Source organism: Tamandua tetradactyla, chromosome 12, assembly GCF_023851605.1.
Source record: "Tamandua tetradactyla isolate mTamTet1 chromosome 12, mTamTet1.pri, whole genome shotgun sequence".
NCBI lineage: Eukaryota > Metazoa > Chordata > Mammalia > Pilosa > Myrmecophagidae > Tamandua > Tamandua tetradactyla.
The window spans coordinates 8,679,515-8,706,474 of NC_135338.1; the positions used below are offsets into that span (position 1 = coordinate 8,679,515).

The 26,960-nt window shown below is 40.3% G+C and overlaps 1 long non-coding RNA gene across 1 annotated transcript in view; it reads left to right on the top strand.

Moving 5' to 3' along the window:
• The window catches only part of LOC143651205 (uncharacterized), a 64,125-nt gene extending 38,447 nt beyond the window's left edge, over positions 1–25,678 (top strand). The window contains exon 2 of the long non-coding RNA XR_013159910.1: positions 25,595–25,678. This is a non-coding gene — a long non-coding RNA (uncharacterized LOC143651205). The remainder of the gene's footprint in view (positions 1–25,594) is intronic.
• Positions 25,679–26,960: the final 1,282 nt, after the last annotated feature.

Sequence of the window (26,960 nt, forward strand, 5' to 3'; positions counted from 1 at the left end):
TTGGAGTGCTCATGAATGCTACCCTGATTAACACTATGCCACCAGATTTAATTACTTCTTTGAGTAGATCAAATCCTTCTCAGAGGGCAATGTTTCTGGGTGTGCGGAGACCAAAGGTTAGGCCACCTTACTAGTTACCTGTTTAGACTTGTTGGAACCTGTCAGATTTGGATCGTGAGGGCATTCTACTTCTTTCCCACTTGCCTGCCCATTCTCCATAACATCCTCCCCGGTGCCCCCCAACCCCCTTAAAGCAATCAGTGTTTTGCTTATCTGGTTGGAATGTCGCTAGGAGGGACGGCTGGCGATATGCCATATGGCTGGTGCACTCTGGCGCACACTGCAATCATTGCTAAAAATTGCCTGGTCCACCAGTCAGTTTGGCCAGTTCTGTGGACTGTCAGAGTCCGCCTGGTAGACCATCTGCCACCTCCCCCTGGAGGTTCCTCCTCTCTTTTGTTTTCCAGTCTAGTCCTCCTCCTCAATCTTGCTCTTTTATTTGAGAGATCCAAATATTTGGGGGTGGGGTGGGGGCGGATTTTGCTTTTGCCTTTCGGCAGAGGAACATGAAGTTCTCGGTTTGCTGGAATGCAGTTGGAAAACAGCACCTTAGCTCCTTCTTGTCCTGGAGTTGTCCTTGCCCCATGGCCAATCGTGGGCTTAAGAAGCTTGGTTGTAGGGTGGCAAAGTACTGCTCAAGGGGCAGGCCTAGAGGCAGACAACTTGTTACCCAGGTGACAATTAAACCAAGTTTTGGAGCAGATTCGGTGTCTCTAGTCACAAATGGAATTAACCACATTCCATGCCAAAAGAGCTATCAGAGTCTTCCCATGTTACAGGATCAGAGGCAAAGAGAATTGGAAGCCAAACTATTAATTTTCAATATATTTTGACCATTGTGGGTATGAGGAGAGATAACTATGCAACCAACAGCATGATATGTGGTTAAATACAGCCAACTGAATGTGTCGCTGTCCTAATGATTGTCTATAAAAATAGCTCTAAAAGATTCCTTCCCAGAGCTCCTCAGTCCTGGCCTCTGAATCAGAGTTGCCAACAACAAGTCTAATTCAGGGGACAAGGGCAAAAAGAGGAGCCTGAGGTGCAGAAGGTGAGTCTTTGTGACTGCTTTGTCATTGTGCCCAGGCTGGGGCCTGCTGAGGGCGTCTACAGAATGTGAGGGTGTATGTGTTATGTATGGAACCAAAACCATTGCTCACTCTGCCAGGGCTCATCTCCACTGCTGGGCCACTTCCCATCCTGACCACACTGCTCTGTGCAGATCTCCATAGAGCAGACCTGGAACCGCTTTGGGGATTGGCTGTCTGCACTCTGGCTTTCCCCAGCTTGTCTAATTAAAATAAGGCAGGTCGAGGGGAATGCAAGGATAGTGCAGTGGTAGAATTCTCACCTGCCAACCAGAGACCCGGGTTCGATTCCCGGCCCATGCACTTCCCCAACAAAGAAACCAACTGACCAACAAACCAACCAACAAAAACTCAACAAATGGTGCTGCAATAACAGAATACTCACATGGAAAAAGAATGAAATATGACCCCACCATACAGCATACAAATAAAATAAAATAAAGCAAGTCAGGTCAGAACACTTATAGACCCCACTGGAGGAAAACAAAAGTGTCTTCTGTGGTTATGTGACCCTGTATTTCTAGAGTCATTGGATATGTTTCAAATTCTGGTGATGGCACTCTCACTGGAGTTAACCCTACACCAGAGCACATTCTATTATCTGAAAGTTTTCATTTATAACTGTTTTTATTCATTCAGGAATGTTTATCGAGCACTGGGTAGACACAAAATACTGTGCTGAGCACTGCTGCCATGATTAAATATATTTAATTATGTCCTATTTAACTTTTTCTCAACACCACAATTTAATTCCTTCTTTCAGACAGTTTGGTCGTTTCTAACCTTTCCTAAATTCTGCCTTCTCTCCAACATCGCTGTTTTAGGCTCGAGGATCTCTAAGGGTTGAACCTGGAAACACAGTGAAACTGAGACTGCACTGGACCACTTTGCTATGAGACACAGATGTGGGAATGGATGTAAGCATAGGTATAGGAATAGTCTAGGTACAGTTAGTTGTAGATGTTGATGGAGCAAGAGGTAGAGAGAGAGTGTGAGCTGTTATGTATCACAGAAATATTAATATTGGAAGGAATGTCAAAGGGCCTGCAGTCCTTCTCTCATAGAGCGTCACTGGCTTAAGTTACTTACTCCAGGTCACAACTAACTGTCTTGGAGCTAAGGCTAGAAAACTGGCTTCTGATTCATAACACACTATGCTTTTTCAACATGTCAAGATGCTCAACCCGAATAACTCAATGTCAATGTTCTGGTTGCCTCTGTTTCCATTTAATCTCTTAAGAAATGGTGAAGTATCAGGAAGATTTAAACTTTTAAATAATAGTTATGATGATGCATGCATGCAGGCTTCTGATTTAATCTTTCTTCAGTATGCCCCCAATATAATCACAAAATGTGACTTTTCACTGATTTTGCTTTGGGTTAACCATTGGCTGTCATCAACACAGGAGAGAAACCAGACCTGCCTGCCTCTTCTCCTGCCCCCTTTTAATTACTGCGGTGGCACTTCTGTGGTGCTTCTTAATCAGCTGAGTTTGTGAAGCCCGGCTACCTGGCCCAGTGCCAGAGCTGCCTCTAGCAGTCAATAAAACTCTGGGTCTGAGTTTAGAGGCAAAGAGGTGAATCCTCCCTGCTGTCCCCTCAGCCTTTCATAGGGGCAGTTCCAGGAAAAACACAGGACTCCATTCTTTAATAAAATGAGGGCTGCCTCATTTCCAAAAATCAGCCCATCAAACCTGAAGCAAACTGGATTCTTCTTTTTTTTTTCCATTTGGTAAATGTCTCATTCACAGAGCATTCCTTTTCTTTTTTTGAATCTGAAGACAGTTTTTTTAATTGAGTTGCTGCTTGTCATAATCAGATTGGATAATATTTTCCAAAACCAAAACCATGAGTTTTGAAAATAATCGTATAGTGAAAACCTCAACTTGTTTGGGTCTGTGAAGTCGTTTCCCATTATAAAAATGAAGTGCACTGCCCAGACACTTGAGACCTGGGCCCCACTTGGCTTTATTTTTCTGAGTCCTTGCTAGAAGCTGGACTCATGAGGGAGGAGAGAAGAGTGCTGCCAAGGTCAGGGGAGCTGAAAGTGTGGATGGGAGGGATGGAGGGTAATTGGACATCAGGTAGTTTGGAAAGACTGAAGGACTGTTCACCAGACTACAGTAATTGCTGTGAAAAATGGTAGAATTGGGGCTGTTTCACCCTCAGAGCTACTGCTAGTGGGGCTGATCTCTAGGGCATTCAATGACATTCAGTGATCCATGACAATGCCCCTGAGAAAAACATTTGACCTGGGGTGGTCTTAGGAGAGAGGAGAAAGGAGTTCCCTTCAACTTATCTTGCCATAAACACAAACTGAGTTTACAGGAAGGCAAGTTTGCTCATGATATGAGTAAGAGGTTCTAACAACTGGCAATGGTCAGTGAATGAGCTGAGGTGCACAATAAGTGCTCTGGCTCCAGAAGTATTTAAGAAGAGGCTTAACGAATGTCAAGGGTGTAGAAAAGGGGCTCTGAGTGGGATTAGATGACTTAGAAATTCCGTATAACCAAAAAGATTGTGATTTCTTGGATGTCTACACTTCTTTACCATGTTGGGCTTAAAGGTTTATAAACATAATTTCATTCCACCTCAGCTCATGTGTGGAATTTTACACCTGTAAGATGTTTCTACAAGATTAATAATAGCAGGGTCAGATAGGCAGTTGCTTCTAGGATGGTGCCACTGCTTAGAAACACAGTGTCAGTTTTACTCTTGTGCTGAAGGCCATGTTCCTAGTAAAATGCAAAACCTCTGAGACATCCACTTGATATCAACGGTCATCGTGTCCAGTCACACTGAGGCACTGTGTTTATAGAGTTGTGAGCTCAAGAGCACAAATTTTGTGATGAGGTTTCCTGGGTTGGAATCCCTGCGTGAATCTCAGCAAATTCCTGGGTTGTTCTGTAAAATGGGTGTAACGGTATGATCTGTCTTATGGAGTTGTTATGAGAATGAAATGACAGTACATGCTTAGACCTGTGAATGGCAGAATGCAGGAAATCAGTACTAATATTTACTGATTTACTATTTACTCCTTGCTTTGAATGGATTGATCAACTCTTTCTTGAGATGAAGGACTTTTGTATTAGGACGGGAAGTTCTTTAAAGGGCTGGAGGTGGGAACTAGCAGGCAAGAAGGCTCAAGAAAGTAGAAACTGAGGGCACCAACTCTTATTGCTACTTTACAATTTTGCCCGAGAAAGTCCAGCTCTACCTGGTCCCCTGAATTCCCATTTTGATGAGTAAATCCCAGATCAAGAGTTTTGAGAACTCAGTCGCCTCTCAATTCATCAGACTCAACTGATGCATGGGAAACCCACCAGCATTTTAGACCTGGGGCTTTTCCCCTCCCAGGTAAATCAAGTCAGGAGAGAATCAAAGCCTCCAAACTGAACACATTTACCTTAAGAGTTTGATCTACTTCCTGGAAAATTGTCCGTGGATTTTAATTAAGTTCTAAAGACCAGTGAACCTAAAGGTTCACTAAACAAAGTAAGGGAAAGCAGCTTGTCAGGCTGTCCTCTCCCGGCATGCCTTTCACCAGCTTCTCACAGGTAAGTTACGGTGTGCGTTTTATTATCTGGCCTTTCTCAGGACAAGGGCCACTTCATCACATCATAACAACACTCAGGTCATTTCATCGCTTGAAGAAAGTCTTTGAAGACCCCTTCAGTAGTGGTTTTAACATCACAGGGCAGACAGCAGCCCTGCTTTTAGTTACCACCCCCCACCCCCACCCCTCGCCTCCTGCCAAATTCCCACCCCCCTACATTTGTGTGTGATTTAAAAATTAATTTCGAATGTAGTGAGATCAGTGAAACAAAGGCATTACAGTCCCCCAGAAATGGACTTCTTATACTCCAGAAATGTTCTTAGAAGCACATGTGAGTTTCTTTGCACTCAAATTAAGGAGGATTAAAGCAGCTAAACAGTTGTTGCTCAGTTCCTTTGGATCATGTGGCCAAGGCTGAAAAGCCTTAAGTTGCTGGCATGAGCCTAAGTCATTTGCCTGATCTTCAAATTAATTTTTGAATTAAATGATTGCCCCCCCATTTTTTTTTCTAATTGAGACTTTCATTGAAAAATGCTTAGCAAACAGATGGAAAACCCAGAACAAAGGGCTGTTGTGAAATAATGAAATGGAAGTCATTTGAAACAGTTTTAGGTTAGAACTAAAAATACAATTAAATCTTTCTTTCAATCATTGTTTTACCTATAAAATATTTAAAAATAAATCATCAACACTGTAGTTAAAACCTAAAGAATGGCCAGAAAGAGCTTAAATCGTTGAATAGTTATAGCTTCTCATATTCCCAGAGACTGAGAACAAAGACTCTGATGCAGAAGAACTTAATAATTAACTTTAGAGTAACAATAACATTACCCTATAGACTTTAAACAATGCAAAATGCTTCTACAAGGGAAAATTAAAAGAGATGTTTTTTAAAATTCAAACATGAGAAAGGTCCACAAACTTATAATCCATGAGGACTGGTGAGTGTTTGAGTGAGGAAGTGATATTCTGAAAGTAAAGGTTTATTTGGGAAAAAAAAAAAGCTGACTTGGAAGATGAGCAAAAATGTCAAATTGTGCTTTGCAAATTTCTGTTGTTAGCCATGAAAAAACTGTGACAAAGGCTTAGATTCAAAATGTTTAGTAAAAATAAACGGTGAAAAAAATACAAGATAATATTGCATCATGTTTTCAAATATTAAAAACCCAACTTAATCAACAAAAATAGTTTTAAAACCAGTGATACTAACTGACAGTGAAATGAGAATGGTTTGTCCAGCTGAATTTATTTAGACTAGTCATTTTCATCAGACGTGACAAGACTTTCTCTGGTGTGAAGAGTTTGGGGTTTTATAGTTTTAATCATCCCAAAGAGTTCTTGACAGATTGAGAAAAGAGACGGGAATAAGTGTGAACAAATACCATTTCTGGCATGTAATGGAAGTGCTTCTTATGGCTCAATGAGTTAAAACAAAATTCTCAGAGCTCTTTGGGTATAGTTGTTTATTATGCTCCTTATACTTCATAGTTATAGCAGCTTTACTAAAAGGGAGTCGTTGGTAGGTGAAGGCAGTGGACAAGTGCTTGGAACAGAAATTTAAAAACAGCTACCATCTAGAATCTTCAGACATGGCTCTTTCAGTGCAACAGCAAATGGATGAACACCCGATTTAAAAATCAGCAAAGGAATTGAAAAGACGTTTTTCCAAAAGAGGATACACAAATGGTCAATAAGCATATGAAAAGATGCGCAACATAATTAGCCATTAGGGAAATGCAAATTAAAACTACAATGAGACATCATTTCACACCCACAAGGTGGCTATTATTAAAAAGCAAAAAATAACAAGTGTTGGAGAGGATGTGAAGAAATTGGAACTCCAAAGCATTGCTAGGGAATGTGAAATGGTACAGCCACTGTGGAAAGCGATATGGTAGGATTACCATATGACCTGTCAATCCATTCCAACATATATAAGCAAAGAGGTGAAAACAGGGCCTCAAACAGAATCTTGTACAGCGATGTTCAAAGCAGCATTAGTCACAACATCGAAAAGGTGGAAACGACCCAAGCAATCATAAACAAAACGTAGTACATACACGCAATGGTGTTTTTGTTGGCCATAAAAAGGCCAACATACTGCAAAATAGGTGAACCTTGAATTATGCTGAGTGAAATGAGCAAGATATGTAAGGACATATATTGTGTGATGTCACTTATATGAGATACCTAGAAATAGCAACTTCTCAGAGACAGAAAGTAGATTAGAGGTTACCAGGGATGGGTGTAAAGAGGAAGGGGGCGTTTTTATTTGGTGAGTATAGTGTTTGTAAATAAAATTTAAAAAAAAAGATTCTTTAATATTGGTTTTTGAAATGTTGACTACAGAGTTGTTAGTCATTAATGTGTACAAAAACTCTAATAGAACCTTAATGATTAACTATTTTTTTCTTTCTAAATTGAAGTTCTCTTTTTGCTGGTCTGGCTGTAGGGACTTTTGACCTGCTCTCTTTGCTTGCAGAAGATGCTAAAGAGAACCTAAGATGGGTGAAGAGATGAGGGAGCAGCCGGTTGCTCTAAATGAGCTAAAGTGTCCTGACCTTCATTCATCCATTCTACAAATATTTCTCAATATTGCCTGCCACTGTTCTGGGGTTAGGGACATATTAGTGAACAAAACAGACAAAAATCCTGTTCTCCTAAACTTTACATTCTAGTGGGGATTGGGAGAAGAAAAAACAATAAGCAAATAACGTTACAGGAGGTGGTAAGTGTCTGGAAAAGAGTAGAGAGTAAGGGAATACTGCAGGGAGAGTGGTGGTGATTGCAGTTTGGAACAGGAAAAGGCTCCCTGCCAGGTGATACTTCAGCGTAGGTATGTGGGAGCTGCCCATGTATATACCTGGGGGATGAGCGAGCCACGTAGAGGGAATGGCAAATGCAAAGACGCTGCAGGGAGGTGTGCCTGGTAGCTCCTGGGAGTTAGCAAAACAGTCAAATGGAATCTAAAAATATCTCAGTGCGCCAAATCAAACAACATGGTATTTAAGAGTGAACAAGGGTTGGGGATGTCCAATGAGGTCATAGAAAAAATGAGAGACCCTTTTGTATAGGGCCTGGATGGGCCACTGTGGCGACCTTTTAGGGGTCCCCGGACCTTGATGATTGATTAACCACTATTGACCATCTAAGAGAGAAAATGAATAATGAGGGCAGACTATAAAAGGACTAGAGATGGGAAATATCTGATGTTTAGAAGGTAGAATAGTTGGATTCTGCAAATTGTCAACCCAGGGTTAGCTATTTTTAGAAAAGAATCAGGCAGTAAATATTCTAGGGTTTATGGGCTGTATGGGCTGTGTTAAAGCTACTCAACTCAATGTCATCACAGTGTGAAAACATCCAAAGACAATACATGGATGAGCATGGCCGTGTTCCAATAAAACTTTACTTACAAAAAGAGATGGCAGGTTGGATTTGGCCCAGAGGCTATAGTTTGCTAACTCCGGCATATAGACCAATGATGTGTGAGGACTTAGATGAGAAAGCAAAGGATCATCAAGAACAAGTTATGTCAAAGTAGTCTTATTTCTTCAGTCAATGGGACTATTGTTTTAATAGGTAAGTCAGACAGGTCAGTTTTGCATATCTGGACTTCTTCAGGACACTCAACAAATTCTCTCTATTTCCTTGTGCAATGGGATGGAGAATTGGCTCTGCTCCGTCAGTAACTGTTTAAACAACCCAATCCAGAGGGGACTGTGTCAGTCCTAGGTGTGTGTGAACCCAGATCTACTCCTCATTTTTATGCCCCTCTGCTTTGTATCACAAGGTTGACCTAAGCCAGCTGTGTCCCAGGCTCCTGGGTCAGCCAGCTTCCAGCTAGGTTAGGGAAATGGAAGGAGGGAGAAGCCAGGTGCTTCTTCTTCTCCCACCGTACCTTGGTGGTAGCTCCAATAGAAGCTGCATCTCCTCCACGTCTCACACGGCAGGTGAGAGTTCTGCCACTGAACGACCTGCGCACTAGAAGTACTATTAGTTAGGCTTTTTTTTTCTTTTCTATTTTTTTTTTTTACATAAGAATAAGATGTCATAGAAATCAAGGCCTATTTGAATCCAAAAAAAGAACTTTCAATGGATATAAAATAAAAATTCATAGTGATACATCTTATCATCAGGGGCATCTTAGAGCAAAGGAAATAAGCAATGTCTACAAATCCACATCCCTTTTCTGTTCACTAGAACAAGATTACAGACTATGCCCACTGTGAGCTGCCAGGAGTATTGTTTTTTGGCATTATAGTACTATGTATATTCTACACATGAAGACACAGTAGGGAGTCAGCAGAGCTTCCTAAGATTGATGTGGCAGAAAGAGCACTGGCCGGATAGAAAGGACCTCCGGCTTCTTATTCCAAACCTCACTCTAGGTAGAGACCTTAGGGGGTTCACCTAGCCTCTCTGGGCCTCAGTTTCCTTATCTGTAACAGAAACTGATAACCACTAAAATCTCTTCTGATTGCAACATCTTAAAGGCTGACAATGTGACCTAGTGTTCTTATCATAGAACTACATTGATTATTTTAGAATTTGTCAAGTATCACAATTGCATCACAAAGAAAATGTAATAATAGGTAAAACCTATAGACCATGAAAAGAGAGAAGTATATCAGACCCAGCAATACCCATATTTTTTCCTACATTCATCAAAATAACACAAAGCATCTGGTTAAGCATTAATTAAAATTTTTTCTTTTAACTTGCCCATGCTGAACGCTTGGAGCTATCCAGTGTAAGTGCTAATGAGTTTAGCATTATTGGACCACATCAGGAAATGCTGATCCCTAACTCTAAGTCATTTGTTCTGCAAGTCGATTCTGTCTGTGCAGAAAAGATGTCAGTCAATATCTTAATTTCTTCCCAAGGAAGCAGGAGAAGAAAGTGGTCACCAGGTAAGCAGACCAGACCAAAATTGTCCCACAGCTAAGAGTGCAGAGAGAAACCAGCTTAACAGAATCTGAAGTTTTTGTTAGAGCACAATGCAGACAAAATATTAAAACATTTTTAAGTCTAGCAACCCAAGAAGAGAAGCCTATGCACTCCAAAAAAATTGTTTTTTCAACAAATGGTGCTGCAATAATGATATATTCACATGGAAAAGAATGAAATGTGACCCCCACTGCAGAGCATACAAAACAAAACCCAAACTAATGGCATTTCTAAAACTTCCCTACATTCGGTGTCGAATTCTTCTCAATCATTTTGGGACTTGCACTCGTTAATGTACATGTGTTTCTATTCAATGTTTTCTGTGCAATCAAGACCATTGGTGAGCCGGTATTTCTGCAAAGAATGTTCTATTACAGTGTCCAGGATTTCTCCATACTGCTAATATCCTTTCTGCAATTTTGGTGGATGTGTTCAAGTAAAGAAGGAAGGAGGCTTAGAATAGTGAAATATGGCACGTTGCTTGGTGTTCCTAGCATTTCTTCCCCGCTGGTGTGCAAATGCATATGCGTGTGTGTTTGGGGACTGCTGCAGTCATCTTCCCCAGGTCCTTTGAGGAAATAAATTTGCAAAATAGGAGAATGAAGGTAACGCTGAGACACAGAAAGAGTTTAACATCATTTACCTGTGGATCCAGCCATGCCTGAAGCTATCCTTGTATTTCTCATTTCAGTGAGACAATTAAAGACCTTTTTCAGGCTTAAATTAGTTTGACCTGGCTCTTTCTCACTAGGAGCCCAAAGAGTTTTGAATGATACATGGACAACCCAACACATAGTCAAGGAATATCCCATACCTTGAACATTTAGGGGCAGTAAAAGGAAAAGCATTAAATCTGGCGGCAATGTCAGACAACGTCTTCATGCACGTAGGCAAAAAGAATATTGGGAAAGCAGAAAAAGCAAGGAGCAAGACAAATAACCAAGTTTATTAAGTAAAACTGAAGTTTAGAAATTTAATCTGGAAAGTACACTGAGAAACCGAGGGTTTCTTTGCTAGTAGAACTAATCCTGAACTCCCACCTTCCATAGTCCCTGCAGGCGTTGGGGACCAGCAGTAGCACTGCCCAGCTAAGCATGGACAGGATGCTCCCACAGGCACTACCACATGCTGGCTGGCTTGACTTCTTCCACTGCCATCACTGCACATGACTTAAGAGGAAAGATTGCAAGCTATTACCTCTTTCCCTTACACAAACACTTACTATCAACCCAGGGTTGCGCTGGAAGGCATGTCTTTAAGGGAGACTCACGAGTTTGGCTGACAGTGTAACATATCCATCTGACAGCTAGGATGACTATTTATCTTCTAAATTGGCACATTTTTGGAGAATGAAAGGAGATACTAGAAATAATTACTCTTGAACAACACACGTTTGAACACCTATTAATAGCCCTAGTTTGGATACTGCTTTGTCATTCAACCTCATTTCCTTACTAGCTAAACCTGTCTTCCATTAAACTGTGAGCCCTGTGGAGACACTTCATGCTGTGTCTTCCATTCTTAGCACAGTAGAACTCATACAAGGGGCACAGTGAACGTTGAGCATTGCAAAAAAGCAACGCGAGCAAGGAGATAACCATAACAGATGTGTGGGGAAAGGATGTGTCTTTTAAGTTCTTCTAATTGTGTTTGGTCACCCATGTTTCATGAGCAAAATGCTCTGAAGATGGGGAATAGATGAGCTGTTTAGAGTGGTAATCCAGAACACAATTTATACAAAAAAGCTTATCTGACACATCATACTTATGCATTGTCATAACTGTCCCACAAGATCATTCAGCATATATTGTGAGCAGATTGTGTTATCTGTACATGGTTATATCCTGGAGAGGGAGATGAAATGAAGCAGGAGATTGCTATGCGACTTCTGCAGGCACCTGTACCTGGAACCTGGTGTGTGTGTGTGTGTGTGTGTGTGTGTGTGTTGGGGCAGAGAGGGTGGTGGTTCTCTGCTGTGGGAAGGAGTATCTGTGCCTGTTCCCTTAGTGTTCCTAGTGGGACAGGGAAAAGCCTAGTGTCTCAGGCAAAGTTGATTTAAAGCAGAGTTGCCTCTTCTCGCGCCCTCCTTCCCTCTGAGGTGAGGTGTCTTCCTCATGCAGGTTGTGGTAATTAGTTTCAGGTGTCAACTCGGCCAGGTGAAGGTGCCTAGTTTTACTGCTGTGGACATGAGCCAATGGTACGTGAACCTCATCTGTCACTGATTACATCTGCAGTCAGCTAGGAGGCGTGCCTGCTGCAGTGAATGATGTTTGGTTTAATTGGCTGGTGCTTAAATGAGAGAGCCCAATGGAGCACAGCCCAAGCAGCTCAGTATACCTCATCTGAGCACTTGCAGCTCAGCCCAGGCCTTTGGAGATGCAGAAAGAAGTCACCCCAGGGAAAGTTGTTGGAACCCAGAGGCCTGGAGAGAAGGCCAGTAGAGACCATCCTGTGCTTTCCCACATAAGAAAGAACCTCAGTGGAAAGTTAGCTGCCTTTACTCTGAAGAAATATACATTTTTAGCTGAATAAAATCCCATTTTTTAAAAGCCACTCCATCTCTGATGCATTGCATTCTGGTAGCTTTGGTGGAATAGAACACAGGGAAACCAGAACCTCACAGTCAAGTGTCCTGGGCTTGAGAGCCTGCAGGGAGAGGGAACAGAAGAGGCAAGCAGAGTCCTTGACCCTTTCCATTACTCTGCCTGGCAGGGAGGCACCAGAGCCCTAGAGTGTCTTCTCCCTCTCACCTCCCCTCTTCTCCTTCATTCCCTACCCAAGTCCACGGGCATCCGAATTACTTTCTACTCTAGCAAGATTAACTTACTTTTATATTCTCTTCCTTTTCCCCTTTTCCTCCCTAAGAAGGTGAGGAGGTATAGTAGAAAGGGGCAGGAGTAGAAAGGGTGGGAGAAAAATATTTGTTAAGGTCGTACCCTGACTCAAGTCCATCTTGGAGATGGTGGGCAGGGGTGTGGAGAAGAGGAAGCAGCGTTAGCACTAAAAGCTTCTGATGTGTTACTCCTGTAAGGGGTCTCATGACCCCTGAGCTTGATTGTGTGTCCGTTAGAGGAAGAGAGAGTTCAAGAGATTGAGTTCTGGAAGGCCAAGTAGGAGGCCAAATGAGAGAGTTGTTTCCTGAGGCTACCCGGAGAATTGAGGAGGTGAGCCAAGCCAGTGTTGGTAGAGAGTTACAGAGGGGCTGGAGAGGGAGGGATGGAGATGGGTCCATGGGACTAAGGTTTTGGAGCTACTGAAAATGGGATTAAGGCATAGATAAAACGCAACTAGAGCTGTGAGAGGGGCGGGGTCATGGACTGGGTCTTGAGCCCCAGCTATTTTGTGGTTTTTCTCTAAGGGTCAGGAGGATGGCTCTGCTGGCTTCTGGGTACAGGGTTGCACAGGCGATGTGGGAAAGCTGGAGGTAGGGATGGAGGAGGAAGCGCAATTTCGGTGATGTTCGTTCTTGTTGACCTCAGCTCCCCATTTGAAGGCCCCTCCGAGTGACTCTAGAAATTCTTCATAACGGTGGGTAAGCACTGCTACTAAAACTGCTGCAGAGTGGAGCTCAGCACTCAGCCCTGCGTCTCCTGCCTCTCACTCACTCCTCCAGTGTCATCTGCTGGGGGGCAAAAGTGTATTCAAGTTAATCAGTTTCATATTCAGTGTTTTTAACCTATTAATATTAGGTCTCAAAATGATGTTACCTGAAGCATAAGGAAGACACTTTGCACTAAAAAGAACAGGAGACAGAGTCTAATTGACCCTGTAGGGCCTTGGGTGCATTGTCTCCCTTCTCATATTCTGCATCTACGAAACTGGGAAACAAACGTCTAGTTCATCAAAATTGCATATAAACTGCTTAGCCTAGTGCCTAGCGCTAAGTAGATGCTACGTAATTATCCCTCCCTGCGCTCCTTTCAAATTCCTCAAAATCATAGATTGCTAGGCTCCATTTAATGATTAGTAGATGGTGGTTTTTGTTTGACTAGACCTCACTTAAAGGAATGAGATACGAGTCATTTTAAATATCAGATTACTTTAAAAAATTAATTTATTGGCAATTCTGCTTTAAATTACATTATTTGGGCTATTTGGAGTGAAGTCAATATTTAGACATTTCACTTATAGAATGAGAACAGGAGTATTTTATCTGATTGCAATAATTTTAATACTTATGGACAGTTATTAACTCTGTCCCATCATTATGGAAGAGCCATCTGGCTGCTCTGCAGCAAAAGCAGCTAAGGAAATGAGGGCAGCGGTTGATTTCTATGACATTGTTCTTTACGGGAAGCAAGCGGATCCTTGAGAGGTTGTGTTTCACGGCGTCAGGTTTTTAGAAAACCAAAGATAGGGATAAAAAGGAATTTTAGGGCATTTATCCGTAAATGAAAAATCCAAATTCTTCAGGCACACGGTAACCCTGTGGGATCCAAACCTACAGGCCACAATCATCTTTCCAGTAGGATTTGGCAGAACTTGATTGCGTTGGTGCTATTTCTATAAAGCTCCACCTCAATAGGTATATAAAGTAATCGTATTAATAATATCAAGGGTAAATAATCACTCCCCCTTGAGAATTGCTCCGTTTACTTTTTTCGGCTCATATCTGAGAGTTGAGGGAACACGAGGAAAGAAAGGATATGGAAATGGTTCTGGGGGAGGTTGTGGGGGAGAAGCTTTCCTCGGGCCTTTTTGTAGCAGCCTCCCCCTCCCCCCCCACCCCCAGATGGGGAGCAGAGAAAAGCCAATTCACTCCGAAGGAAACGTTTAATGAATTTCTCAGAAACCCCCCCCTCTCCTACCGCCTGAATTAACCAAATGTGCACCAAGCTGATAATAGAGGAATGACCGGGTTCAGCCTTGAGAGGCTTCGTCCTCACCCCCTCGTGTAAAACAGTTTCTTTTTCCCTTAACACAATTTCCATCCTGAGAATGTTTTCAGTGGGAGATAATGCACTGAAGGTGGACAATACTACCGGTTGTCAAAGAAAAGAAGCTGGGGTCCCTTCTGGTGGGTGGTAGGTAAGAATTACTAATCCAATCTGCTTGAGTTAACTCAAAACAAGGATTAGTGTAAAGTTCCAGAATATGTTAATCTTCCTTTATAGAAGTAAACTTCAGCAGTGCCACCAACCCCATGGTTTATAGTTCCTGGGAACAATGAGCCAATTAAACTTGAGAGGGAGAAAGAATGTTGCCCAAGTTTACTGATTGTTACCTAATACTTTGAGTTGCTTTGATTCTTGATTATTTGGGCTTTGTGTCTCAGACACAGGAAATAAAACATCATTTACTATTCATTAGAACGTTCCTAAGTACAGTATACCTCCTAATTGAACACATACTGTTGTGCGCTGGTATTTTTCATCTCCTACCTTATTAAAGAAGCTGTTTAAAATAGCTTTTGTATATAACCAATGTTTCCTTGCCAAATATGTCCATCAATATTAAGACACTTTTTTCAAAAACATATTTAGAGCTTACATGATTAATGAATGGAACAAATTGTGAGTTTGTTTGGATTCAGGTTCACTGGGTAGAGATTTCCAAGGAGAAAATAGGTCCTTGTTTAAGAAAGCCTGGAAAAGTATTTTCCTCTCTCCCCACCAATCTGGCACTGGCATTTTGGGGAAATTTGTGCCCCCAAAATTGTTGACATTAACTCAGTTTGATATGTGAAAAAAATTGGAATTATGTTCCCATTTCCCATAAATAATTGGTTTGTTTCATTGAAATATTGGATCAGGAATAGAAGCTGTCAAATATTGATAACCTTGATCATTATAGTCAGATAGTTATCCAAAATTACTCTACGAGTTAAATAAGAAAAACTAACATTTGTGAACCACTCTGCGTACGAGACACTTTGCATACATTTCTATTTAAGTGATTAAAATCAATTTTAAGCTTTGGAATTGAATTACGTTGCAGTGTCTGCTGTGTAACATTAATTGGGACATCCTCATGTAACATTTCAAACGATCCTAATCTAGAGTACGTGTTAATGCAGTTTTTATGGATATAGAACAAGTTTCACTGTAAATTCTAATCCTTTAATTAGTAAAATTTGCAAGTGGACAAATATATTTTGGTCTTTTATACCTTTCAAAAGGTACATTTTTGTTATTAATTCAAATGTCAGATGCCAGCAACATTTCAACGTGGTGGTATTTAAACTTTATATTTAAACATATATTAAACTTATATCATTCAGGTTAAACAATGACTTGATAGTATTTCCTGAATTTTATTTCCTAGCAGCAGATTTGGCTTTGTTTTAATTTCCAGCTTTGGAAAATTAGAGAAATGAAAGTTGGTGAAGTCACTAATTTAAGTTTCAAATCTAGATTCTCTTTTCTCATCAGGGCTCATGTGTAGACTCCCCACAGTCAGAGGGAGCAAAACATCCCCAGAATAGGCTCAGGTGAATGCCTTTCAAAGAACCTGGGCTCTGCAGCCCACCAGCCTAGCAATGTTCTGGAAGAAATGATTTACAATTCCAAGAATGTGAATTTGTTTTTTAAATTTTTGGATTTTGCTTAGAGTCTCAATATACCAATTTATTTTATTAGAAACGGAATCGCATTGAAATTAAAATGAAAAGGCAATACTATTTTGTTATTATGGTTCACTAACCCTGTTCACACTGAGCTAATTACGCTGGGTTGGAGTTTGCCAACTCCAGTTCTACTCAACTTGATGAGTAGATGATTATGGAGGATTTAATTATAACTGAAAAGATAAAGGAAAAAAAAATCCCATTCCAAAATCAGTTTTGTATAGAATTTAACAACTGATCAAAGCTCAAAATTTTATAGCTAACATGAATAATGTCAACTCTAGGAAATATGTCCAGCCCAAATCCAGCGTCCAGCCCAATACCTGCATATGTGCTTCCTTATCTTGCTTCTTTCATCAACTTTATAAGAGAGGCATTGGCCCCACACTGGGGCATGGTAAATACACTAAGAAATAAAGGAAGACATTATAAACAATGCAAACCACATTAAACAAAGGCAAGTTAAAGCTGCAGGCAGACATCCTTTCTTCCTCTCTCATATTTAGGTAGAGATTCCCAGGATCCAGTCACTGGTTTTTAGATTTCTCCTCTCGTGCCTGGCATGAAATGTGCGGGTAACAGCCTTCTGTGGACACCCGTGAAGTTCAAACAGTTCAGCCACGCTTTATCTCTCAGATGATTCTTCTGTATTTACCATGCACTGAACAGAAAACCACAGGAAAGAGTAAGCGAAATTTCCTCCATTTCCTGGTTTGGTTCAAATGTCCACAGTAAGGTTTCTGAGTGGAGACTGTCTGTTTTATACATAGTATGAACCTCTTGATACATTATGGCAAAAATGTCAGCAGCTATTATTTACATTGTGGTGTGTGTTTCTATTACATTTTGGACGCAATAACGCACGTTGTGAGAAAGTTGGGCTTTTTTTGTTTAGACAAGGACAGTAAGAAAATATCAAGGTTTATGAAATGACATTCACTTAAAGAGAAAAAAAAACCCACTGCCAAGTATATCTTCATTATATCCCATTTAATTACATTTTAATTTATTTTATTGAGGTGAGATTGGCGCAACATGCGACGAACCAGTTTGACGTGTTCAGTTCAATGGCCTTTCCTTCATTCACGATGTTGTCCAGCCATCACCTCCAAGTACTTTCAAAACTTTTCATCGCCTCCTAAAAGAGAAGCTGCTAAAACTTTTAAAGGAAAGATGTCCAAATTGCAGGTGTGTCTCATGTATCGGGACCCAATTTCCCACTAGGAGGTGGTTGGGATGCTAGTTATTAAACCCCAGTTTTGAATATTCCCCAGCTAAGTTCTACTGCAAATAAATAAACAATTCCCCCAGTAAACCCACCCCCATTCCGACCATCTCCAGGGCTGAGCCCTGTGGCGCTGTGTCTGGTCCCCTATTCGCACTGCTTGGGGAAACCTTGGTAATAATGTAACTGTATTATGGCATCACACTGAAGGGAGCAGCAGATCATTTGCTGGAAAACATGACCTTTTAATTTAAACAAAAGGCTCGAAAAAAATAAATAAATAAAAGTGAGTCTTAAAGGCAGTTTAATCAGTCAGGCGAGAGATATCTAATGAAGCTGCCAGACGGATTTGTAGCCAGGCTGTCACTTCGGCCACCACGTTCCCAGCTCGACTGCTGACGGTAGCATGGTATGGAGGCACAAACTTGGGCAAATTTTCCCGTGCCTGGGATGCTTGTACATTTTGACAATTTGACAATCTGACAAACTGTTTTGTGGCAGGGATGATGGTTTTAGAAAACCTGACAGGTGAGAATTTAGTTCCTGGGGTCTCCTCTCCCCTGGAGCCAGAAAGTATTGTATCAATGCAACAAAAGGGGGCGAGCAATCTTAAATAAATAGACGAACGAATAAATGAATAAATACCAAAACACAGGTAAATGGGTTTTCACATTTTCTCCAGCTATTATTTCATCTGGTGCTTTCAAGGAAAAAACAAATCTGCCATTTTGGTCCACACTTCCGCTAAAAGCTCTTTCCGAAGATTTTTTTTTTAATTGAGGAAAAGTCACCAGTGTGTCAAGGTGACAATATCAGGTTACAGTTAATAAATAGTTCTTCTTAAATTTGAATTTCCTTTGTATTGTGCCTTTGCCTCCAGGGAAAGTCAGAAAGTAAATTAAAAAAACAAAAAACTTGGTCTAGTTGTCCATCCTCATTAGGGTATTTTCTGAATATTGGGGAATTTAAGTAAAACAATATTTTACTGTACTGGTGTTCTTTCTTAGCGCTCTTTGGAAATCATAATTCTCTTTGGAAACAAATGTTCATGGAATGTTCAGCTGAAGAGAGGTGGTCAGGAAATTTAAAGAGAGTAGGGACTTCTTTTACTATTGTTTTTCAGGAATATAAAAGAACAAAATTATGGAAGAAAATTGTTGCCTTGGAATAAATAAAAGTTTTTTTTTAACCCACATTTATTTGCTGAAAATAGCATGCATTTGTGCATAAACACTAATATTATTCACTTTGTTTCCTCTTAACAATCTAGGGAAGCCTCAGCTTAATCTCTCATCCATTTCATGCCTAAAGCACAAATGCATTACTTTTGTTTTGCTACACGTTTTATTCCATCTGTTGGAAGCCTAGTAAGTCAATATTTATCACATTTATAGATACTGAATCACCAGGGAAAAATCACGTCTGGAGAAAAAACATGTGCATCATTTTCGACTGTTTGAAAGTTTGAAAGTGTTGCCTATACGGTAATGTTAGTTTGGCTCTTTTGTACTAAAATAATGCAGCTTGTTGTTTTTTTTTAATTAAAAAAATGTAGACTATGTATTTTCAAAGTTTCGCTGTTCCCCAGCCCTCTCTGTAATTGCCTTGTCATGATTATCATTTTCCTTTCACTGTTGCTTTCTCTGGAAGCCCCAGGAAAGAGTTGCTAAAAATTAAATTTCATGCTTGCATGTGTTTCTGTGATCTGCCGCGTGTATGATCTCTGAGTGGAAAACTTCTCTAAAAATAAATGGATTACCCTTTTTACTACACTGTCTGATGTCTCTTCAACAGATATCACTGCTTGCCTGTGATCTCTAACCCACCACAATTGAAATGACAAGCGTTGAAATGGGAGCCTCACGATGGCGCCCTTTGCCTTTGCGGGTCCCCTCCGCAGCACGGAGCAGCTCACGCTGCAGTGCACCGCTTCTCAAACTTAAATAATACCCGGATCCCTTTAAAGGGGCAGAGTAGTGTCCACACACCCCGCAGTGCATCAGTGGAGCCCCCTTTGAGAAACACTGACATAGAAATTAGGATCTTATTCTATAAAAATATCTTTCAAATGGGAATTATCACTGCGAAAAAAACTTGTCTCTATAACTGCAAAAGGCTTGGAATTTTCCCTTTATCCCGTGTTTGAAACCAAACAATAGAAACATTTTAAATATCCCCAAAGTCTCAGAAGTCTGAAAATGTGTCCATGGTTCCCCATTTGTAAAAAAACAAACAAAAAAAAAAGTTGCTGGAGCGTCCACTTTTCCTTTTGCAAGGAAATGCATCTTCTTGTTGGCAGAAGATGAGCGTTTGACCTTTTATAAACTGCTCTGTAAATATCATCATTGCTTAGTTTGTGAAAGACTAACGTGTTTCCACTAACAAAACTGTCTTTCTAGGGTTGCTGCTTTCTAGAATACTGCTTGTTTTCCTACTGGGTTTTCTATTGCTGGCGTTTTGTTAAAGGCAACTAAATTTGTCTAAGGGATTGCACTTTGAGGCACTCCAAGGAATTTTGACCAACAACCAATGAGAAAGGAAAAGTCTTTAATGGAAAAAAAAATGACAAAGTAGCAGACCTCAAAAATACCAACCAAGTGAATTTTCTAATTTTCTTACTTTAGCTAGAGGCAAACACTAAGACATCTTCTCAAGCCAATATTAAAAATATGCTGAGCTTTTTTTTTCTGAGATAACAGGCAATAGAACTGACTTTATTCTCATCATGGCAATTGACAATTATAGGCTTTCTTATAAAAGAAACACCTGCACCAATCGTGATTCTAAAGGGTATGTTCTCTGAAAAGAGTGAACTAAAGGGAATAATGAAAACTACATCTAGAACATTGGCATTCACATAACATAACTCATCTGTTTTTGGTTTTGGTTTTGCAACAGAGGAAGGAAGCGCACCAATTAACAGTATTATTAATAAATGGGCTTTGAATTTAAGTCTTTAGGAAAATCGGACCGTATTGCACTCACTACTGGAACATGGGGAATTGCTTCAAGTGTAGTTGCTCAAAAGTATTAGGGTTTCCTGCAACCCTTCAGGGTTCCTGGAATTCTAATGCACTTGCAGCCACATGGTGAAGCTGCCACAGCTGCCTATCTTTGATGCAACTTCCACACCTTAAAAGCAAATATATATAGTTACTCCTGTGCCATTGTGGGAATGCACCATAAAACCAGTAGAAAGAAAAATAGTTAACATGCCGTACAATAGCATATGCTGTGATGCGTGGCTTCAGGCTTCCAATAGCTGAGTTTTAGTACAATAACCACAAATGAACAGCTTTAGGAAATGGAACAATCAGATCAACATGTAGGCCAAAAGAATCCACCAGTCCAGAGGTCTTTTCAAAACACAGCTACCTGTGTTGAGCTAGAGTAAAGCACTTTGCACCAGAAGTCTTTGTTTATCCTAGTAGTTTCACGGATATAAATAAAACTAGTGAGCCTAAATTGAGCCCCATTTTGATATGTTGTAGAAATGCAGTAAATAAATTCTTTGTTATTAATCTCAAAAAAGAATCTATTTCAATTAACCTGATGTATAATTAGGCTATGTTATAGAAGATCCAGTGGAGTCTGTCTTAAAAGCCTAAAGATAAGGAGGATTTTCATTTCCTAGAGGCTCAAATGCCCCTTATGTCTGAATAGGTAATGGTTTTGGTTTTTTTTACGTGATTATTATTCAATGGTTTTTAAATACTGCATAGAAATATTAAAACTTTTTTAGATAAAATTACCACATAGCCTCAATTTACCATTGTCTCCTTATTTTTAAATATTAAGCAATTCTTAAAAAAATAATCAACCCCTTAGCAATTTCTTTTAGTTTGAAAATATATCAGCATTGTGTTAGTATTATTATTATTTTTTTAATTAAATTTTATTTTTTTACGTGGTCAGGCACCGGGAATCAAACCCGGGTCCTCTGGCATGGCAGGCGACCATTCTTGCCTGCTGAGCCACCATGGCCCGCCCTGTTAGTATTATTTTATTTACCCTGCATGTGGTCACTGGGGAAAGCAATTTTTTAAAAATATATTTTTATTGACAAAACAGCATCCAAACACAAACATTTTTAACATACAAAAATCCATACATGGTGTGCAATCAGTGACTCATGATATCATCACATAGTAGCATATTCATCACCATGATAATTTTTTTAGAGCATTTGTATCACTCTAGAAAAAGAAATAATAAGAAAAAACTCATACATACCATACCCCTTTATGCCTCCCTTTCATTGACCACTAGTATTTCCATCTACCCAATATATTTTAATCTTTGTTCCCCCTATTATTTGTTTATTTTCTTATTCATATTTTTCACTCATCTGTCCATACCCTAGAAAAAGGGAACATCAAACACAAGGCTTTCACAATCACACAGTCACATTGGAAACGTTATATCTTTATACAATCATCTCAAAGGAACAAGGCTACTGGAGAACAGCTCTACAGTTTCAGGTACTTTCCTTTAGCCTCTCTAATACATCATAAACTGAAAGGGGATATCTATAATGTGTAAGAATAACCTCCAGGATAGTCTCCCACCTCTTTTTGAAATCTCTCAGCCACTGACACTTTATTTTGTCTCATGTCTCTCTTCCCCCTTTCGGTCGAGAAGATTTTCTCTATTCCTTGATGCTGAGTCCCAGCTCGTTCTAGGATTTCTGGGGACAGCGATTTTGTTTCCTGTTCTCTTCTCTCCTCAGCACCTAGGTCAGTGCCTGACACATGCAAATATGGACTCAATAAATACTTGTTAAATGAATGAGTGAATGGATGCTAAACTATGCTGGTAATAGGCATGCATTTTGTGTTGGGTATACGAATGTCATGTTAAGACGATAAAAGGCATATATTTTAGTTGGTTTCATTACATGAGGGCTGTCATTATGCTTATCACAGTAGAAACAGAGATTGCCTTTCAATGTTTGTGTTTCCCTAAATATGAACAAGTAGCACGTGGCCTTTTTTAATAGTGCTGACTCTAGTAGAATTGATTCTTCTCTGGCACAGAAAACTTTCTGCTGCCAAAAGGATCTTGCTGAAACCAATGCTTATCAGGGAACTGTCCATTTTTAAGTGAATTATAAGGAATCCATCTAGTTCGTGTGGTTGTTATTCTGAATCCTCTCCCTAATATATTTGCGTGTGAAATAAGGAGCACAGTTTCACCAGCAATCTACAAAGTACAGTGTGTATCCGATGTGTAATAGTTCCAGCTAGAACTGGAGTTTGAGATCAATAATTGTCATCACAAGCAAAAGCTACTTGATCTAACTAAGGTTTAGTTTTTCTCTTTCAGGAAAATGAGTTGTTGGGAGTATTAACAAGATGGTTCATGTGCTGTCACCTACTATACCTTTAGGTATATGTGAAAGTTTCAGGGCAAAAAAAAAAAAAAAAAAAGTTTCTGCCAGACTTCCAGAGAAAAATTAAGTAAATCTTTTAGAAATTCATTCTATTACCTGAAACCTTAGGATTTACTTATTTCTAAAGTTTGGATTTTCTGCAAGGTGGAAAAGAAACGCACTAGGACAAGAGAATTATTGGCAGTTGTTAGATATCAAAAAGTGCTATGCAGGTGAAGGAGAGAGATTTTATCAACAAGTGTTTTTAAGAACCCACTGTGCCCATATCTGCTTCAAGCACTCTGAGAAAGCAAAAACAGGAAATAAGGGATCTGGTTTAGGAGACCCATGGCCCATTGAGAAAGTAAAGCATACACACATACACACACAAATTAATAAGGGAATAATTAAAAACAGCACATGAATAATAATAATTGCAAGATGGCAAGATTAAGAGCTTATATAGAAATCCATGAGTACAAAATGCCTTCCGAGAGTGGGATTCGACGGGAAAAGCCCCCTGAAGGAGAGGGATTTGAGCAGAGCTTGATAAGTGCAATATTTATGTTGCCTTTCATTCAACAAATATTTGTGAAGGGACTTTTGGGGGCTGGGTCCTGGGTTAGCTAAACCCTGGAATGTCAAGACGAAGGGACAAGGTCACATTCCTAAGCCTTACTTATAATTTGACCCCAGTACATAGGAAGTGTTGTATCAGATTAGAGTTTTTAGTTGAGTATTTCTAGATCTAGGGACTAATGTTGAGTTTCCATCACTGCAAAAGCAGGGAAAATTAAAAGCGATCGCGGCCATTCTCTTAGGTGTGTCATCAGAACTAAAATGGAAAGGACACCCAAAAATTCTGGGTCAAAAGGAGCATAACTAAGGTCTTAGGTACACTTGTATTAAAAAAAAAATCATTGGGCAGTGTGGCCTAATTCTTTCAAAATGTATTCATACCAGTCATTTATCATTTTGCTTACAAAAGAGGATCTGCTTTACGGAACTTTTCAGTCAATGGGGTTCTTATTATAGAGACACAGATTTAAAGGTTGCCTCCAAATTTTCATTGTTTTCCATCTCAAATGTTTATGTTGCCTTAAAAGATTTTAAACTTTTTCGATGAAGAAAGTTTTGTTTTTTATTTATTTTTATTTTTTTAGTTTTTCTGAATGTTTCTGTTCAAAAATGAAAATTGACTGTGTTTCCCTCATCCTTTGTAAAGCCCTGCATTTTCAGCTGTCCCACCCGTCTTTGTCTGTACACCGTATATGAACCATCTACTGGCTTCTCCTCCCTTAGATACTTCCTAATTGCTGCCCTTCTGGTATCTTATGGTTGCATCTAAATGCTGACGTCCCTCAAAGGTCTTTGCCCAGTTCTGCTGTTGGTTCTACCTTGTATTTCCAAAACTCTGCTTGGTTGTCCCATACCTTGTAACATGAGTGCATCCAAAATGGAATTTACTACCCTCTCTCCCCAGCCTGCCCTGTCTTTGTCAGTGGTACCATTTCCCAATCTCCCAGCTGAGTGGACCCAAACTCTCCTGGTTTTCTTTCTACTCTTCTCTTAGTTCTTCTTGAGCCTCTTATAGAGTCTCTTCTGGCACTCACTTCCTGAACACAAGTGTTTGCCAGGGTTCTGTCCTGGCTTCTCTTCTCTTGTCACCCCTGTATGGTGTTCCATGGTCAACTCTCAAACCTGCATCTCCGGCTCCAATCCTCAACTCAGTGTGCCCAGAATTGTACTTATCATGTCTCCCTTGTAGACTCTGCTTACTCAGCGCATGCTCCCTCTTCTGCAGATCAGTGAATGGAACCATCACCAACCTAGCCACTCACTCCTGAAATCTGGCGACCACACAGGACCCTTCGCATGGCCTCACTTCCACCCCAAGCCAATCTTATTGACTGGACCTCCGTGCTATCGCTGGAGTCCATTCCTTAATTCCCTCTCAAATGGACCTTGTCTGTGACTTGAGATGAGAATTTTTCTTTTAAGAGGGAAGCCCTCGTCACCAATAGCAAAGCTTCTTCCCAATGCAGCTCGAGAAAGCTTTGGGGCAACACATGAGAAGAGAAGTAAGGAGCTGGGGTCACAGCTGTGCGACCTGGAGACTCTCTGTTCACTCTGGGGTGCCAGCTGCATGCCTGGCCAAGCCCTATACTGTTTCCAACCTATGTTAAAGGAAAAGGTAGAAATCAAAGGCACTTAGGAGAAGCTGCCTAGTGTGGAGAAAAACCATAGGCCCTCCCATTGGCTTATTACTGTGCCTGATGGCTGAATTGTACTAATTTATAGTCTTGGAAAACAGAAGTAGAATAACTGAGCTCAAGTGCCCAGCAAATTGGCCATAGATGCATTCTCAAGACCCAGGAATTCCTAGCCCTTATTCCCTGGCTCTAGCGAGGGGACCACACACAGAAAATCATCTTTTGTGATGATTATTGATTTCTCCTTTACAAAAATCTTGCCTTGGGAACCCTTGTCTCTGAGGCCACGCACTTGGAGGAAATTGTGAATGCCACCTCATCTGCTAGTGTAGGGTAAACAGTTACTTTCTTTATTTGCACAAAATCGACAGTCTGTGGCATAGATCTTTGATTCTTCAGAACACTATCCAAAGACTGTCATTGTTTTGTTGGTTTTATAAGAAAACCCTTCTCTTGGCTTTAAAGTTAACACAGAGGTGCTAAGTGGCAAGATTTACAAACTTGGGGAGAGAACCAGAAGTCTGGGGAAAACCTGAATGAATCTTTCTTTCTTTTTTTTCCTACAGGTAGACTAGGTGAAAGTTTTACCATGAATTCAATCCCATTAAAGGGAGTGTAAGAAAAATAAAGTGTCGGTGCTGCTAAGCTGCTTTTATGTGGCAGGGAGAATCTCTGCATGCAGGGCATATGTCTGTGATGTTTTGGTTCCATGTCAAGCTTGTGTGAAGGCTGACCTCAGGATTCTTCCAAGAGGAGCACCCGCCAACTCAGTCTCTCTCTGACTAAGTGAAAATTTTAATCAAGCACGATTCCATAAATATCTGTGTCTCACTATGATGCCCGCACTGCAGAAATCTGCCAGCTGGAATCAAGGGTGCTGACCTAGTTTGCCACCCCAAAGGTGGGATTTACTTTTTTTTTTTTTGGTTGTTGTGAATTTCTCTTCTTTAGAAAGGGAGGGAAATTTAATGAACGTTAGTTCTTAAGGAGCCCAGACGCAGATTGCCGAGGGTGGAGCCAGTTTCCTTTATGCACCGTCTCCCTACCTGTCCCAGCCACCCCAGCCTTCAGAACTCTTATCTGTCCTCCGAGGCAGACTTCTTTCACCCTTGACCTGAATTGTGTTTGAACCTTCACGTTGAAGAAGCAAAGTTTTGTTTGAACATTAAGCCACTAAAGACTTCGAAGGCCCCTGGATTTATGTCCTATTCTTTAGCAAGAATATCACTAGACAGGCCTTTAATCAGCAAATAAAGTGGGACCTGGCCATTCCAATACTAGTGGTGCAGAATTATGATCAGGAAAAGAGAATTTTTTTTCTTTTTTACCCCTTGACGCATTTCAATAGACAAAGTTTCTGAGGAACGAATAAAAGGGAAGATTTTCCCAAACTCTTCAAGACTTTTCATTTTGGTTCTTATTCCAATTCGCAGAATAAATGTGAATCTAGCTGAAGAAAGACTTTCATTCCTGCCTCCCTTGAAAGTACAGGCAGGCATTTTAGAAATACACATTTTAAAAATAACGTTGAGATTTTAGGGTCCAAATTTAGAGTCCAGAAGTTCTATCTAGCAATCTCTTTAGAACAGGTCCTGTTTGAAACAACAATGACCGTTTTAATGCACTGCCCTCTATATTCCCTACTAAATCATGGGGGATTTGCATTGACCCATAAGCACAACCAGATGCGGATATGCCTCAAAGAGAATATCTGAAGGGCAAAGTAAGTCTGAGAGGATTAACAGCAGAATAAAACCCAGATTAAATCAAATAACCAAAGAAAAATTAGTAGAAGAACAAGAAAGCTTTCAGTGTCTGTGGCAAGGAAATGCCGACCTCAGTGCATTGGAAAAGGAGGGACGCCCGGTTGATTTAAATCAAAACCCAAAACTAACTTTGATTTATCTTTGCATACATTATGACTTGCTCTTA